We start from the raw sequence: 15,249 nt of genomic DNA on the forward strand, positions 1-15,249 counted from the left end.
ACCTGGAAGTTAGGGGGGTTGGTGCAGACCAGTCTCCAAACAAACCATCTAGGTCTTTGCACTAAGTCCAAGTTCTTCTCAAACCAGGCTGGTCTGGGACTGGGGTCTGGAAACTCAAGGGGGACCACAGGCAACTCTCTTCAGGGATCTATGGAGCTTCTGGGTCCAGAACTCCTGGTAGACACTTCAGTGAAGATGGGGTCAAGCGGTGGAGGTAGGGGAGCCAAGCAAAGGGCAGGAAGGAAACAGAAAATACTCAGGGGGGGGGGGAATCCAAGAAAGGAGTAAAGGGGGCTTTCCTCTCCTCTTCCCCCCACCTCATCTTGGCATGCCAGTGCCTACAGAGACCTGCGTGCCAGTTTGTCACGCTGTGGTGACCTACATGTTGCTGAAATGCTGGAAGCTTGGACATTGGTATTTTCTGCACCCGTTGGAGTGACGTAGGGTGGACAGGTTTCAGAGAACTAACTAGATTCAGACGGAGTAGGAAGAAAATGCCTGGCGATCTACTTCTGGAAATGAGTCCGTGAAAATCCCACATATTGCAGCAAAATCTGTCAGAAGGCACTCAAAACACACAGCAGCTGCAGCAATAGACTCCAGTACACCGGTGCCGGCCTGGGCATGGCTTCTCTGGTCATACAGGGCTGCTGAGAGTTACAACTCCCATGACGACGACGACGACAACAACGACGCTCTTTGGAAGAACATCTGGTCCTCACAACAGTACCAGTGAGCAACATGATGCTAAATGGAGAAGAGACTGAACTTGTCGAAGACATCATTTTAATAAGACGAACAATCTAATGTATTGCATTGAGAAAATCTGCAAAAGAAGTCTTTAAAGTCTCCAAAAGCAAAGATTTCATGTTAAAAACTAAGGTTTTAAAACTAAAAACGACAGAAATGTGGGTGAAGGGATACGTCAGACAGTGTAAGACATGACAAAATCATAATAATTTATAAATTATCAAGGGTTCATAAGGGAGGGCGGAGGAACTGATACCAAGGGCTCAAGTAGAAAGCAAATGTTTTGAGAATGATTATGGCAACAAATGTACAAATGTACTTGACGCGATGGATGGATGGATGGATGGATGGATGGATGGACAGATTATAATAAGAGTTGTTTGAGCCCCATAAAATGACTTAAAAAAACAAATAAATAAATTAAATAAATAAACAAATAAATGCTAAAAACCAAGCCATAGTTTCTTCAATCACTTCCTGTGCCTGTGGAAGCTGGACAATTAATAAAGAAGATAGAATAAAATGTGGTGCCTTTGAATTATGGTGTGAGTAAAACATACGATACCATGGATTACAAGAAGAAGGAACAAGTCTATCTGGGAAGAAGGACAGTCAAAGTGCTCCTTAAGTGCGAGGATTTTGTCTCCCGTACTTTGGCCATGCTGTAGGAGAAGCTCACGGCTCAAGAGGAAGGCCGTCAATGAGATGGTCTGACACAATGGCTAGTACCGGCTCAAATAGCAACAGCTACAGAGATGGCACAGGATCAGACAACGTTTCTCTCTGTTGTTCAGAGGCTGCTATGAGTGAGCTACTTTATGACATGGCAACAGATATGCAGAGCAGTTGGTATCCTGAGACTGGAGCAGAGAGCCCAATACACATTTAGGTTAGGTTATGAAACCAACAACCAGACAGCTCCAAAATAGAGGTGATATCAGAAATCAAAAAAGAACCCCATCTACTTTCAATTACTTCCCAGGAGGAGGTCGGAGTTCAGGCCTGTTTGGAGGTAGAAGTCAGAAGAGGAGTAGGTGTCAGGAACATCCTACAAGTCAACTATTCCAGATGACAAGCCCTACCCCCCCGGATTCAGTCAATGTTTACTGAGTATCTATCATGAGTCAGACACAGAACAGAGTCCCCGCCCTAAAACAGTACAGTATAATTGGGGAGGCAGACACATCTACACTCAGAAGTAATTATAATGCAATAAGTTGCTATTAAAAATAAAAGTACTTTAGGTACTTTGGCAAGAGTCAGGGGTGTCAACCTCAAGTGTTCAGTAGCCTGAAATGGTTCCTAGCCACTTAGTTGTACAATGAAGCTAGTCTCCTGAATCTCATCTTCTGGCCTTCAAATCTCTTATTCCAATCTTTGGACTGAAAGACCCATGGTACACCCTTGCTTAGAAATAGGGGGTTAGTGCATCTCTTTCCTCAGCTTACAGAACCCCGTGAAAGAGACTGCAAGGGTTGTCCCCATTCTCCAGAATTGTAGAATCTTTCTTTGTTGGCCATCTGGAAGACTTCCCCCTCCATCAAGCTATGTGTGGCATGTGACCAAACTCCAACCAATGGGATGTGTGGGAAGTAATATATGCCGTTTCCAATTTGCATCCTGAACCAGAGAACAAGAGAAATTGCCCACTGCAGTCTTCTGTGGGCATGACTGGTTCGATGGTGGTGTATTTCCAAGGAGCTCACTTGCAGAGCTATGTACGTGATTCTGTGTATTGTTGGTCATGTCTCCCAATGCAGAATGGCTGGACCATGAGATTTGGAACTGGTAGACCTGGAATAGGAGGCACCAGTGCTTTGGTGGTGTTGAACCACTGAGGGTGATAGAGATGAGGGGAAAATTCTGAGGGATGGCAGAATGTCAGCCCCTTCTCCTGGATCACCGAATGCTGAAGAGAACAAAAAATCCCAATCGTGTGTAAGACACTATTGCTGATGGTGGGGTCTCTGTTACACAGAGGAGTCCTTGGCTGTTGTCAATGGCTAAGCATCCTGCTGATAACCAAGAGGCTGGTGGGTGGCCCCCACCCAAGTTACCTTAGAAGAAGGTCTGCCTCTCTGCATCTCTAGTGTCAAAACCGAGAAAAAACCTGTGGAGCACAGCTCTCGTTTAAAACCTGGGGTTGCCATGAGTGGGAACAGATTTCAGAGTAATTGGCTTGGGGTTTTCATTTCATTTCAAATCCTACCAATAATTGTACCTGAACAAAGTTAACAAACCCAGTGCCTTAACCCACCCCCTTCCTTCCCGTCCACCACCCACTTACACATATTGTAGCCTAGCCTCCAGGAGAAACTCCAGAAACAGTGGAGAAATGTGTTGCTAAGATGGATTGCACATGTACTTGTATCATTGCTTGCTGCTGCCAGGAGTCTCGGCTCACAAGTATGCAAAAGCATGATTCTCCCACCAGGCCAATGGCCCCGGAAGGTACCTGGCAGGGCATGAAGTGAGTCACAAAGCAGCCCTTTCCTAGAGCCCAATTTGCTCAAAGATTTGGTGAATGGAGTTTTGAATTTTTTATCTCCTAAAAGGTTTTGTCATATGCGCAAGGCAAACACAGCAGAATTCTGCTCTCCTGTGTCAGCCAATCTTGTGTTGCTCCGTGAACACCAGGAAAGTCAGAATGTGTATGGGTCGTATGCAAAGGGAAGAGTTGTTCTTTTTATGTTATCAGGGAAACCTCAGCAGTGCCCGCATGAGCTAAGTCTATTACCTCAAGGAGACAAGATAAAGCCAGACTTGCCCTACTCCATTAATGGATGTTACACGGTGGGGGGGGGGGGGGAGGAAAGAAACGGATTCTCTCTCTGTGTCTCTTTCAAAAGCGCTTGGAAAGGGATGAACCAATTTCTTTGCTATGGAGTTTCCCAGGGTTTTCAATAGGGTAGGCAGTGTTTATCTCCACTACATAAACACAGCAAGCAGAATTGTCCACAAACACCTTCTCGTGAATGGTTCCATGGTGCAGCATTTTCAAGGAACTGACGAGTAGAGCTATTGTGTCTGTCTGGGTGAACTAAGAACCAAATCCATGGACACACATATGTGTATAGGAATTATATACAAGAGCAAATGAGCATTGAGAAACCAACCCAGACCAGTCCAGAGCAAGTCCATAAGTCCAATATTAGCCCATATGTCCAATGCCAACCTATAAGCTCCTCTTCAGACTCACAAAACACATCCAATGTAGATGATCACAGGCCAGTGGGTAGAACGTCTTTGGATCCAGTGGCATTGGAAACATCTCAGCGCTTGCAGGGCTCTCTGCATGGCTTCTCCAGCACCCAGGACTGCATCAGGGTGGGTCCATGTGTCTTGTCAGCTGCTATGTCTCCCAAGGTGTGTGCAGAGAGTCTCCCACCTCCAAGGAGGAAATACCAGAATTTCCAGAATCCTTAGGGGAAGGCTATGCCCACACAGAAGCCTCATTGACTATGACCTGATTGACAGGCTAGACTCCATCCCTACATGCTTAATCCTTAAATGGACAATTAGATCACTACAGCTATGTATGTGACTAATCATGTTGTTGGTCATCTCTGCCAGTGCAGAGGAGCTAGGGCCCGAGATTTGAAAGTGGCTTGCCTTGACTAGGAGGCATTAGTGTTTCAACGGTAGCATCCTCGCTTTCCGTGAAGGGGCCCTGGGTTCGATCCCAAGTCAATCCGCCTCATGTCAGTCATCCCTTATCTACCCGTAAGGGCTTCTGGGTTGCTATGTGCTGAGCAGGTAGAACTTTTGAGCTGAGATGGCTAGGAAGGGCTGGACAATCTGCCAGTAAAACCCTTATGGACCAAAATAGTCAGGCCCACAACTGACCGTGGAGAAGGTGAGCGTTCCCTTAGGTTGGGCTAGGGGGCAAATACTGAGGGAGTAGTTTGCCTCCACACCCCACTGCTCTGCCATTTGAGTTTCCACTCTCCCCTCCCCTTTCACACAGGGTAGAAAGTCAATGCCGACCAGAGCATTCATTCCTGTTCATTCTTTTCCAAAGTATGAATTGTGGTGCACTTGGCATAGTCGGGGAGGGGGGACACGGGGGGAGGTGAACTAGCAGGGGCCTTTCAGCAGAGACAAAGGGTCTTGGCCAAAACAAGAAGGGAAGAGAATTTTCCCCTGATTATAAAGAGATTCTTCGGGGCTTCAAGGAGTCATTTTCAGTGATTGCTGATGATAAGCCCACTCAATCCCCCAAGTCTGTCAGTTTGTTGTACTAGGGTGGGTTCCAGGTTGCTGGGAGCTATGCCACCTGTAATTCCAAAACCAGCTGGCGCATCCATGGGGAACAGGTTTCAGAAGAGCTTCAGAGAGGAAAAAGATTAGGAAAAAGAAATGAACTGCACACTCCTGAGAGACTAACCCCTGAAAATCCTACGCCTAGCAGAGGAGCATTGCCAGGTTTGGGGCCAGAAGACGAGCACCGGAGCTTGGAAACCAGTCAGATGACAAGAGACGAAGAGCTGCCTCCTCAAAGTGGAGTCAATGTCGTGACGTACAGATGAAGAAACGCTTTCCGAACCTCCATTCGTACCCAGGCCGAAGAAAGCGAATCCAACAGTGTGCAGAAGTTACGAACAAGATCATTCAGATCACGCCAGGAAATGTTTGCTGAAGATCATTTGATGTCTGTTGCAGGATTCTATTGACAGGAAACTCAAGCCAGGTTTAGGAGAGGATGGCCAAGGAAGGATAGCATTGCTGATGTCAGATGGATCTTGACGGATGAGAGACACAAGCAGGAGGTTGACTTGTGTTTTACTAACTTGGCAAAATCATGCATCTGTGTGGATTCAACCAAAGTATGAATCACCTAGGGAAGGAGAAGAATTCCAGAACAATTCGTTGTGTTCTTACGGAACCTGTCAATATTCCGAGCGGCGGTTGTTAGAACAAATTAAGGGAATACTGCTTGGTTTAAAATCAGAAAAGGTGTGTGTCGGGGTTGCATCTTTTCAGCATTCCTATTCAATCTGCCTGCTCAGAGTATAGTGAGAGGAGCTGGGCTGCAGGAAGTAGAATCCGCCGTCCAAATTAGAGAAAGGTTCGTTATCAACCTGCAATATGCCGCTTAGCACAACCTTGCTTGCTGAAAGCGAGGAGGGCTTGCAGCGCTTCCTGACGAAGATCGAGGAGTAAAACCTTCAGTACGGACTACCACTCGACAGTAAAGAAAGCCCAAGTCCCCTCAACTGGACCAGTAAGCAGGTGATGAACTGAGAGCAGACTGGCGCTGTCAAGGCTTTCGCTTTACTTGGATCCACAATCAATGCTCTGAAAGTAGCAGACAAGAGCTCAAGCAACAGATTGCATTGGGCGAGTCTGCTGCAAAAGTATGAGAAAGGGACGATGTCACTTTGAGGACAGAGGCAAGCCTGATCCAAGGCACGGTGTTTTGATTCCAAGCATAGGAATGCGTAGGAAAGCGGGGCGATGAAGAAGCAAGACCAAAGAAACACTGAGGAATTTTAATTTTGGCACGGGCAAAGAATACTGAAATTACCAAGGACTGCTGGAAAACAAGCGAATCTGTCTTGGAGGAAGTGCAGCCAGAGTGCTCCTTAGACACAAGATGGTGAGACTTCATGTCACGTATGTAGACATGGTATAAGCAGAGGCACGTGCCTGGAAAAGGATATCGTGCTTGCTAAGTAAAGGGTCGGCAAAAAAAGAGGAAGGCCCTCAATGAGCTAGATTGACACAGTGGCTGCAACAGTGGGCGCACACATAAGAACAATTGTGATTTTATGGTACAGAACTGGAGAGCATTTCATTCTGTTATGTGTTATAGCAACGCAGAGGTCCCAAACAGAATGGGGCCTGAGAGAAAGAGAACCCCTACCTTGTTCACCGTGACCCCGAGGAAGTGGAGCATCTTTCTGATATTCTCTGCTCAAAGCCAAGATCCAACTGATGTCAGCAGGGCTACCCCGCATTCCGCTTTCTCTTCTGAGTCCAACTCGATTTCTGCAAGTTCCCTGTCAATGAATGGCTGCAACCAGTTTTGTATTGGCTTCGTCAAAATTCCACTTGTGTGAGATATTAATTATATTGCATGATGCTTTCCTCAGTGTGTTGGATCACGTTGCTTTAGAATGGGTACAAATATGGATCTCTCCCAGTCATTTGTCTCGGTAGCTGCCTTCCAACTGTCACCCCTAGGAAGTGAGTCCTTCCCAGGTCGCATCCATCTTTTGAAACATCTCCGTTGTTATTCCTTCAATCTTGGCTTCGTATTTTGTCAACACTTTCAGTTCATTTGGACTTCTTTCTTCGTTGCCATAGATTCTTGATCATACGCTACTTCTGAATTGATGGGATGTCAACCTATTTTGCGAATATAGTAATTTTGTTTATTCCTTCCATCTTCTTTTGATTCTTCTTGCTAGGACTCCTTCAATATTGCAAGCTTGAAGCTTGAATTTTTTCTTTAGCTCTTTCAGCCTTAGGAATGCCATGTATGTTCTCCTCTTTCCACACTTACTCAATCGGAATGTTGAGCAAATACTCTGAGAAGCTGTATCGCGTGTCGAGAATGCAGCATCATGAATGAAGAAAGGTTTATCAGCAACCTGAGCTCCGCAGACGACACACCCTTGTTTGCGGAAAGCAAGAAGGACTTGAAGCATTTGCTGATGAAAATCAAAGACTGCAACCTCTAGCACGGATTGCATCTCGATGAAGAGAAAGCATCGAGCCCAATCGGCAACATCACGATAAACAGACAGGACTGACGTCAAGGATTTCAGATTAGTTGAATCCACGATCAGCACTCAGAAACCCAGCCGTCAAATAATCAAATGGCGCATTGTACTGTGTTAAACTGCTGCCCAATGCCGCATCAAAAGGTTGAAGAGCCTGCTTGTCACTTTCAAGATGAACGTATGGGTATTTGCACTCCCCTCACCTGGATGTGAAACTTGGACAGTGACTAAGGGAGGCCGCAGAAGAATCGATGCATTTCAGTGATGGTGTCGGTGAAGCCCAGTGGAAGCGCCATGAACTGTCAGAAAGAAGAAACAAATCTGTCTGGGAAAAGTACAGCCAGAAGGCTCCTCAGCAAGAAGGCTGGTGAGATGTGGTCTCGTGTATTTTAGATGCATTATTAGGAGAGACTAGCCCCTGGACAGCATGTCTGGTAAAGCCAAGGATCAGCGAAGAAGAGGAAGACTCGCAGCAAGCTCTAGTCACACCGTGGGTGCACCAATGTCCTCAAACCTAACAGGGGTGAGGCAGGCCCAGGGTCACGCGGGTTGTCATTTGGTTGGACTGCGGGTCACTATGAAACAGGTCTGATTTGCCAGCCCTTAACAACAACCACAATAACCACAATGCCTACGACCCATCTTTATGGCTTCGCTTCCTTTTTAATTGCATCCAGGTTTCTGAGTTCGTGGTCCATGCAGTCCACATTCCTGTTAGCAAGGAATGTCTGCGGCTGTTTCTTCTTGTTTTTGAGTCATGCTACCTCCATAAGTGAAGCTCCGAAGGCCTTGCTCCCTCCGTGCCATGATGGTCAACGTTGCTTTGAGGAAGCAACTCCTTCCCAGTTACAGTTACAGTGTCTTCCAGCGTAAGAAGCTTATCTTGCGGTGATGTATCACATACTATTCCACTGCTATTAATGAGGGTTTCACTGCCACGTTTTTCAGCACTATCATACTGCCCTTCCTGTCGCTCTTAGTCTTAACAGGCCCTGGAAACCTGTTCACCGGGGGTGATCCTCTGTGATTTGGAATGCCAGGGGGATAGCATCCAGCAACGCACAGCCACCACGGTGGACAAACTGACAGAGGATGGTGACGATCTTGGCAGAGCCCTGGAAGTAGTAGAAAGCTAAAAGCATTGTGGCTGGGCTTCCGCCCATTCCGTAGAAGGGAAGCTCAAACTCACATTACGTCTCTACAAGGGAAACTCAAGATGATTTATATTCACAATAGGGAGTGCGTAATATTATGATTCAGTCGGGTTTTTGCTGCTGGTGCTGCCTTTTGTACACATATAAAGTTTAGCTCTTCCACATCACTTCAGCTTCCTCTCAGTTGAGCCACGTGGAATATTTTTGATTCCCGAAGCAAGACAAAGCTAACCCCTACAATCAGTGGCTCTCAACCTTCCTCATGCCGCGACTCTTTAATACAGTTCCTCATATTGTGGTGCCCCCCAACCATAAAATTATTTTCATTGCTACTTCATAACTGTCATTGTGATACTCTTATGAATCGGGCGACCCCTGTGAAAGAGTCTTTCGACCCCCAAAGGGGTCATGACCCACAGGTTGAGAACCGCTGCCCCTCCTGTTGAAGTAAATACCTCAATAATAGCTAGTTCCAAAAATTCTCAAAGGGTTTTTTTCCAGCGTACTATTATGAAATTTTATTCAAGACTCAGAACAGAAGTAGCAAAAGTAGAAAGTGTGAACTATGAGTACATCCACAAGCCAAGCATTTAGAACTCTCCAGAAACCATCCAAGGTGATGGCAGACCTGAAACTCCATCGGGCTGCCCTTGACAGCCCGGAGACGGGAGTCACAGCAGCACGCAGTTCAAAAAGCGTCAAGTCCAATACAGATTCTGTTGTGCAAACACAAATGAGCCTAAATTTTTGTTTTTTGAGTGGAGGAAGACCAACTCTGAGCTATAATTGTAGAAAATCCTCTTTCTTGCCGTGCTATTTTTGTTTTTTAAGAAGAGGCAAGTTTTAAGGAAAAAAAAAAAAAAGAAGAGGCAAATTTGAAAGAAAATTCGCAAAATGTCTACAACGAAAGGAGAAAACCCTTATCCAGGGTCAACATGTGAAGAGCAAAATCAGGTGGCAAAGCACAACATTCCTGGAAGCCCCCCAAGAGGCCATCCTCAGGAATGCCCGAGAGGCTGAAGTTCATAGTCAGAGAACGCGAGCACACCTTGCCCTCCCGCATGGGTTGCAATCTGTTTTGAATAATCGGTTTTTTGCAGCCAAGCTGCAAAGGATGCCCTTACCAAGCTTATTCATTTAGCAGGGCTTCCTAGCATCAACAAGCACGCTTCAACAGTGGGTGGAGAAACCAGAGATGACCCAGATCTCTATATTTTAATAGATGCGCAAGGTTTTTCCTGATTATAAAAATAACGCAGACTTTGAGGTAGAATCAGTTGAGTAGACCAAGAAAAAAGAAAGAAATCTCCTTTTGCAAGTACTCAATGAAAGCAGTTTAAGTAAAACAAGCCAACTAAAAGTTACCAGCAGCAACCAAAGAAGTAAAGGGATAAAATCTTATGCCACCAAAGTCTAAAATGGTAGCCAAGAAAAGAAACAGAATACACATTTTATTGTGACCTAGCTGAGCTCCTTCCAAAAGTTGATTGTACGAAAGTTGTTGAATTCAAAAATTTCTGATAATTCTCCAAAGATGCCCTATGCTCTGCTGCCAATGAAAGGCCAATGATTCAAATCCCTCAGTCACTCTGAAGAAGACAGACGTGGCAGTGGGATTTCATAAAGATTTATAGTATGAGGGATCATGTAGGGGATACTGTACTGTGTCCTACAGGATGACTGTGAGTTGAAAACTGCTCAAAATGAGCAGGTTTGGCTGTGGATTGTGGGCCAGAGGCTGTGGATAGGAGAGAGCTAGGGAACACGCCAGTGAGTAGAAGCCTCTCTATCCTACCGTGGGTCCTCAGCCAATGCTGACCATCTTCCCGGGGGTCTCTGCAGAGCTGAAGAGCTAAATGAATCTCATTGGAGAGGCCTGCTTCTAACTGAGGGGGAGGGGGCAATTAATAGCATCTCTGAAGAGAAAACGGAGCTCAGATCCTACAGCAAAGGTAAGTTTAACGCCACGTAAGCTTTCTGTCCATCTACCCCCTAGCAAGTTTCATGGGTTCAATGGGCAGTTAGCAGGGAGGGGACACAGAGAAGATCAAGAAAGCTAGGAAGTCACAAAGTGGGAAGGCTGTAAGAATCAATCTGTATCCTAGCATAGCAAAGAGAAACCTCTGAAGAGGTGGGAACAAAATCAAGGTAAAAAGTGGCCAACAGCTCTTTAAATGCACCGGAGTGCAAGAGAGAAGAGGTGAGAGGGAAAACAGAAAGGGAGAAAAAAAGGTGCTTCAAGAAGGGAGATCATAATCACATGATTGTCTGAGAACAATAATAATAACTGAAGAAAAGGAAACAGAAGTGGCTGGTGTTATTTTTAGGTGACATCCAGTCCGTTCCCACTCATAAGGACCCAACGTCTGAGAGGGCAAAACACTGCCTGGTTCAACATATCGTCCCGGTCACTGCTGTGTTTCAGCCCCTGGGGACAGCCAGTAAGTCCAGTCATCTCATTAAGGATCTTTCTCTCTTTCGCTGCTCCTCGGTCAACTACAGTGTCCTTCTGTAAGGATCAATCCTTCCTGAGAGAGAGCAAGTCCAAAGTGCGTGAGACGAAGTCTCTTCAATGGAACATACTGACTTCATTTTTCCAAGACATATTTGCTCAATCTTCTTGCACTCTAGCATATGCAATAGTCTTTGCCAAAAACCATCATTTAAAGGTATCGATACTTCTTCAGTTTTCTTTATTCATTGTCCAACTTTCACGTATATATGAAGCAACTGGAAATATCATGGCAAGGGTCAGGTGCACCTCAGTCTTCAAAGAAAACCTTTGCTTTTTTTGAATCATTTTATTGGGGCTCCTACAACTCTTATCATAATCCATACAGCCAGCACAATTGTACATTTGTTGTCATCATCATTCTCAAAACATTTTCTTTTTACTTGAGCCCTGGGTATCAGCTCCTCATTTTCCCCCACCCACCCTCCCTGATGAACCTTGATAATTTATAAATTATTTTTTCATGTCTTACACTGACCGATGTCTCCCTTCACCCACTTTTCTGTAGTCCATCCCCCCAGGGAGGAGGTATATGTAGATCATTGCCATCAATCCCCTTACCTCCCCCAACCTTCCCCTTACCCTCCTGATATGGCTACTCTCAATATTGTTCCTGAGGGGTTCATCTGTCCTGGATTCCCTGTGTTGCCAACTCTTTCTTATCTGTACCCATGTACATGCTCTAGCCAGATTTGTACAGTAGAATTGGGGTCATGATAGTGGAGGAGAGGAAGCATTGGAGAACTAGAGGAAAGTGGTATGTTTCATCAGTGCTATACTACACCCTGAACTGACTCATCTCCTCCCTGCAACTCTTCTGTACGGGGATGTCCAGTTGCCTACAGATGGGCTTTGGGCCTCTACTCCCCACTCTCCCTCATTCACAATGATAAGTTTTTTTTTGTTCTGGGTCTTTGATGCCTGATACCTGGTCTCATCGACACCTCGCAATCACACAGGCTGGTGAGCTTCCTCCATGTGGGCTTTGTTGCTCCTCAGCTAGATGGCCGCTTGTTTATCTTCAAATCTTAAAGACCCAGATGCTATATCTTTTGATATCAGGGCACCATCAGCTTTCTTCACCGCATTTGCTGATGCACCTGCTTTGTCTTCAGCAGTCGTGTCAGGAAGGTGAGCATCATGAAATGCCAGTTTAATAGAACAAAGTGTTCTTGCATTGAAGGAGTCCTTGAGTAGAGGCCCAATGCCCATCTGCTACCTTAATACTAAACCTATAAATATTTGTACATAGATCTATTTCCCCATCATCATATATAAATATATTTACATATGTGCATGCCTATATTTAGACCTCTATCAATGCCCTTTGCCTCCCAGTTCTTTCCTCTATTTCCTTTTACTTTCCTCTTGGCCCACGATCATGTTCAGTTTTTGTTTGGGTTTCAGTAATTCCTCTCAGTTACGTTGCCCTTGATCAAACCCTACCAGGCCTCCTACACCCTCCTCACCATCGGTTTTAGATCACTTGTTGTTCCCTAAAACCTTTGCTTTTTAACCCTTGAAAGGTCCTTTCTGGCAGACTGATTGCTCCACAGTTGCTTCTCTTGGGCACTGATTATAAAGTCAAGTGAAATGAAATCCTCAACATCGATCTTTTCCCTCTTAATCATGATGTTGGTATTGGCCCAATTATGAGAAGTTGTGTCTTATTTATCCTGAGGTATAAGCTATACTGAAGGCTGCAGTCATTGATTTTATCAATAAGTGCTTCAAGTTCTCTTCACTTACAGCAAGCAAGGTTGTCCTTGTACATCGCAGGATGTACATGAGTCTTCCACTAATCCTGGTGCTATGGCTGTTCTTCATAGAATCCAGCTTCTCAGAGAATTTGCTGAACATACAGACTGAATATGTATCGTGGAAGATACAACCCGAACACACCTTTCCTGATTTTAAGCCACTAAATAACCCTTAGTTCTGCCTGAATTACTTCTTCCTGGTTAATGCACTGTTTCTGTATGAGTACAATTAAATGCTCTGGAGTGCCTGTGTTTTGCAATGTTATCCATACCTGTTGTGCATACAGTTGAATACCTTGGCATAGTCAACAAAACACAGCTAAACATCTCCCTGCTGCCAGCCAAGATCCATCTGACATCAGCTATGATCACCTGCTTCCCACAGTGTGGTTAAATGAAAATTCTTATAACTCTCACAAAATGATTGGGTGGAACCATGCAAATAAGACCTAGAAGATTACAGCTTTCTGACTGCTTAGTATTGCCATTCCTCTGGATATAAGAGAACCATCTCAGGAGCAGGAACAGAGAGAATTCCTAGAACCAGTAAAGAAGAGCCACCAGTGGAGCCTGAAGTGTGGAGGCAGCAGAGACCATACCACTGGAGACCAGAGGCACCCGAGCGGAGGAGTCATGGCACTGTGGGCCTGCAGTAGCCTTCCTGGCCCACAGCAGCAGGAGCTGAGGGACCAAGTGATTGAGAGGCTGAGGACCAGAGAGAGTCTTGGCTGCTGACTGAGAAGAGGTGCTGCTATGAACCAAAGACCGTATCCCTAATGTATCTGTATCCTGATCTTGGCCTTTCTGATAGTGACCTGTTATGATCTGTTAATAATAAGAAGAATTGGAAGTATTGTGGGTGAATCTTCTGTGACCATTACAGTAGATTACAACAGAACCAATTGATGTCATTATAAGGTTAAAAAAATGAAGGGAGGGAGGCATTTCTGACTTCTGCCTTGTGGCAATTGGCTAGCTTGGGCTGGTGTGGAGTCTGACTCTCCTTCTCCCTTGTGCAGTCAGAGTAAGTAAGAGGTAATCCTCCCTCACCCTTTCCGCACACATCCTCTTCTGAATCTGGCTTAAATTTCTAGCATGTCCTTGTCGATTCAATGGCTACTGCAACCATTTTAAAGTCAGTAACATTTTACCTTCATGTGCTATTAATGCTAGTGGTTGAGAATTTTGAATTGCCTTTCTTGGGAATGCGAACAAACGAGGATCTCTTCTGGTCAATTGACCAGATAAATATCTTCCAGATTTCTTGGCACGGAGGAGTAATTGCTTCCAGCATTACACTCATTTGTGGAAACATCTCAATTTTTAGTCCATCCATTCCTGAAGCCTTGTTTTTCAGACAATGTCAACCGTGCAGCTTGGACTCCTTCCTTCAAACCCACTGGTATCAAAAGTAGATTTCCCCCTAAAAACTTCATTCTATAGAAGGTAATAAAGTAAGAACAGATCAGAAAAGAATCAAAGGACCAGGACTTTTGGAGAGCGGGATGTCATCACTGTCAGTTAGCGGTACTGTAGTGGCCGCGTGTGGCTGGAAGCTGGGCCATCCGTGTCTCCATTCTTCACTAGGTCACCCCCGGAAGATGGGGCCCAGTGGAGCTTCTGGTCTCATGTAAAGTAGAAAGAAGGGCCTGTGAGCTCCTTCTAAAAGAATGGCCAGTGAACACGTCCTACATAGCAGTCACACGCTACCTATAAGGTGCCAGGAGATGAGCCACTCTGGTTGAAAGGCACTCAAAATACAAGTTGGAAGAGCTGCCACCTCAAAATCCAGTCGGCCTGAATGTCACGGAGGGAGTAATGCCTTGGGACCATCGGTTACTGATGGAGCATGACTTGAGATCAGAAGGAACAGCGGCAACTATCCATTATTCCTTTAAACCTGGAATGTGTGGAACATGAATCTAGGGAAATTGAAAGCTGTCAAAACTGAAATGGACCACTCACGGATGAACATCCCAGACAGGCATCAACTGAAACGGACCACTCATAGATGAACATCCCAGGCAGACATCAACTGAAATGGACTGGTATGGACCATTTGGATGGAGAAATCATATCATCTACTACTCAAAGATTGACAAAGAGGAACAATATCATGTATATTGTCGAAAAGAACATTTCATGATCTATATGAACACCACAATACCGACGCGGAAAATCTAGTTAATACCACTATGTGGTAGATACATAATTTCATGCCAACTTGATATATAAAAGTGTAGTGGTGGAGTCTACACAGTCAATTAGGTCACATCCTGATGGTGACTTCTTGTGGGCATTACCTCCTCATAAAGAGGGTCCTGGGAACCTCCCCAACCCCTCTC

This window comes from Tenrec ecaudatus, chromosome 14 (assembly GCF_050624435.1).
Source record: "Tenrec ecaudatus isolate mTenEca1 chromosome 14, mTenEca1.hap1, whole genome shotgun sequence".
Classification (NCBI taxonomy): Eukaryota; Metazoa; Chordata; class Mammalia; order Afrosoricida; family Tenrecidae; genus Tenrec; species Tenrec ecaudatus.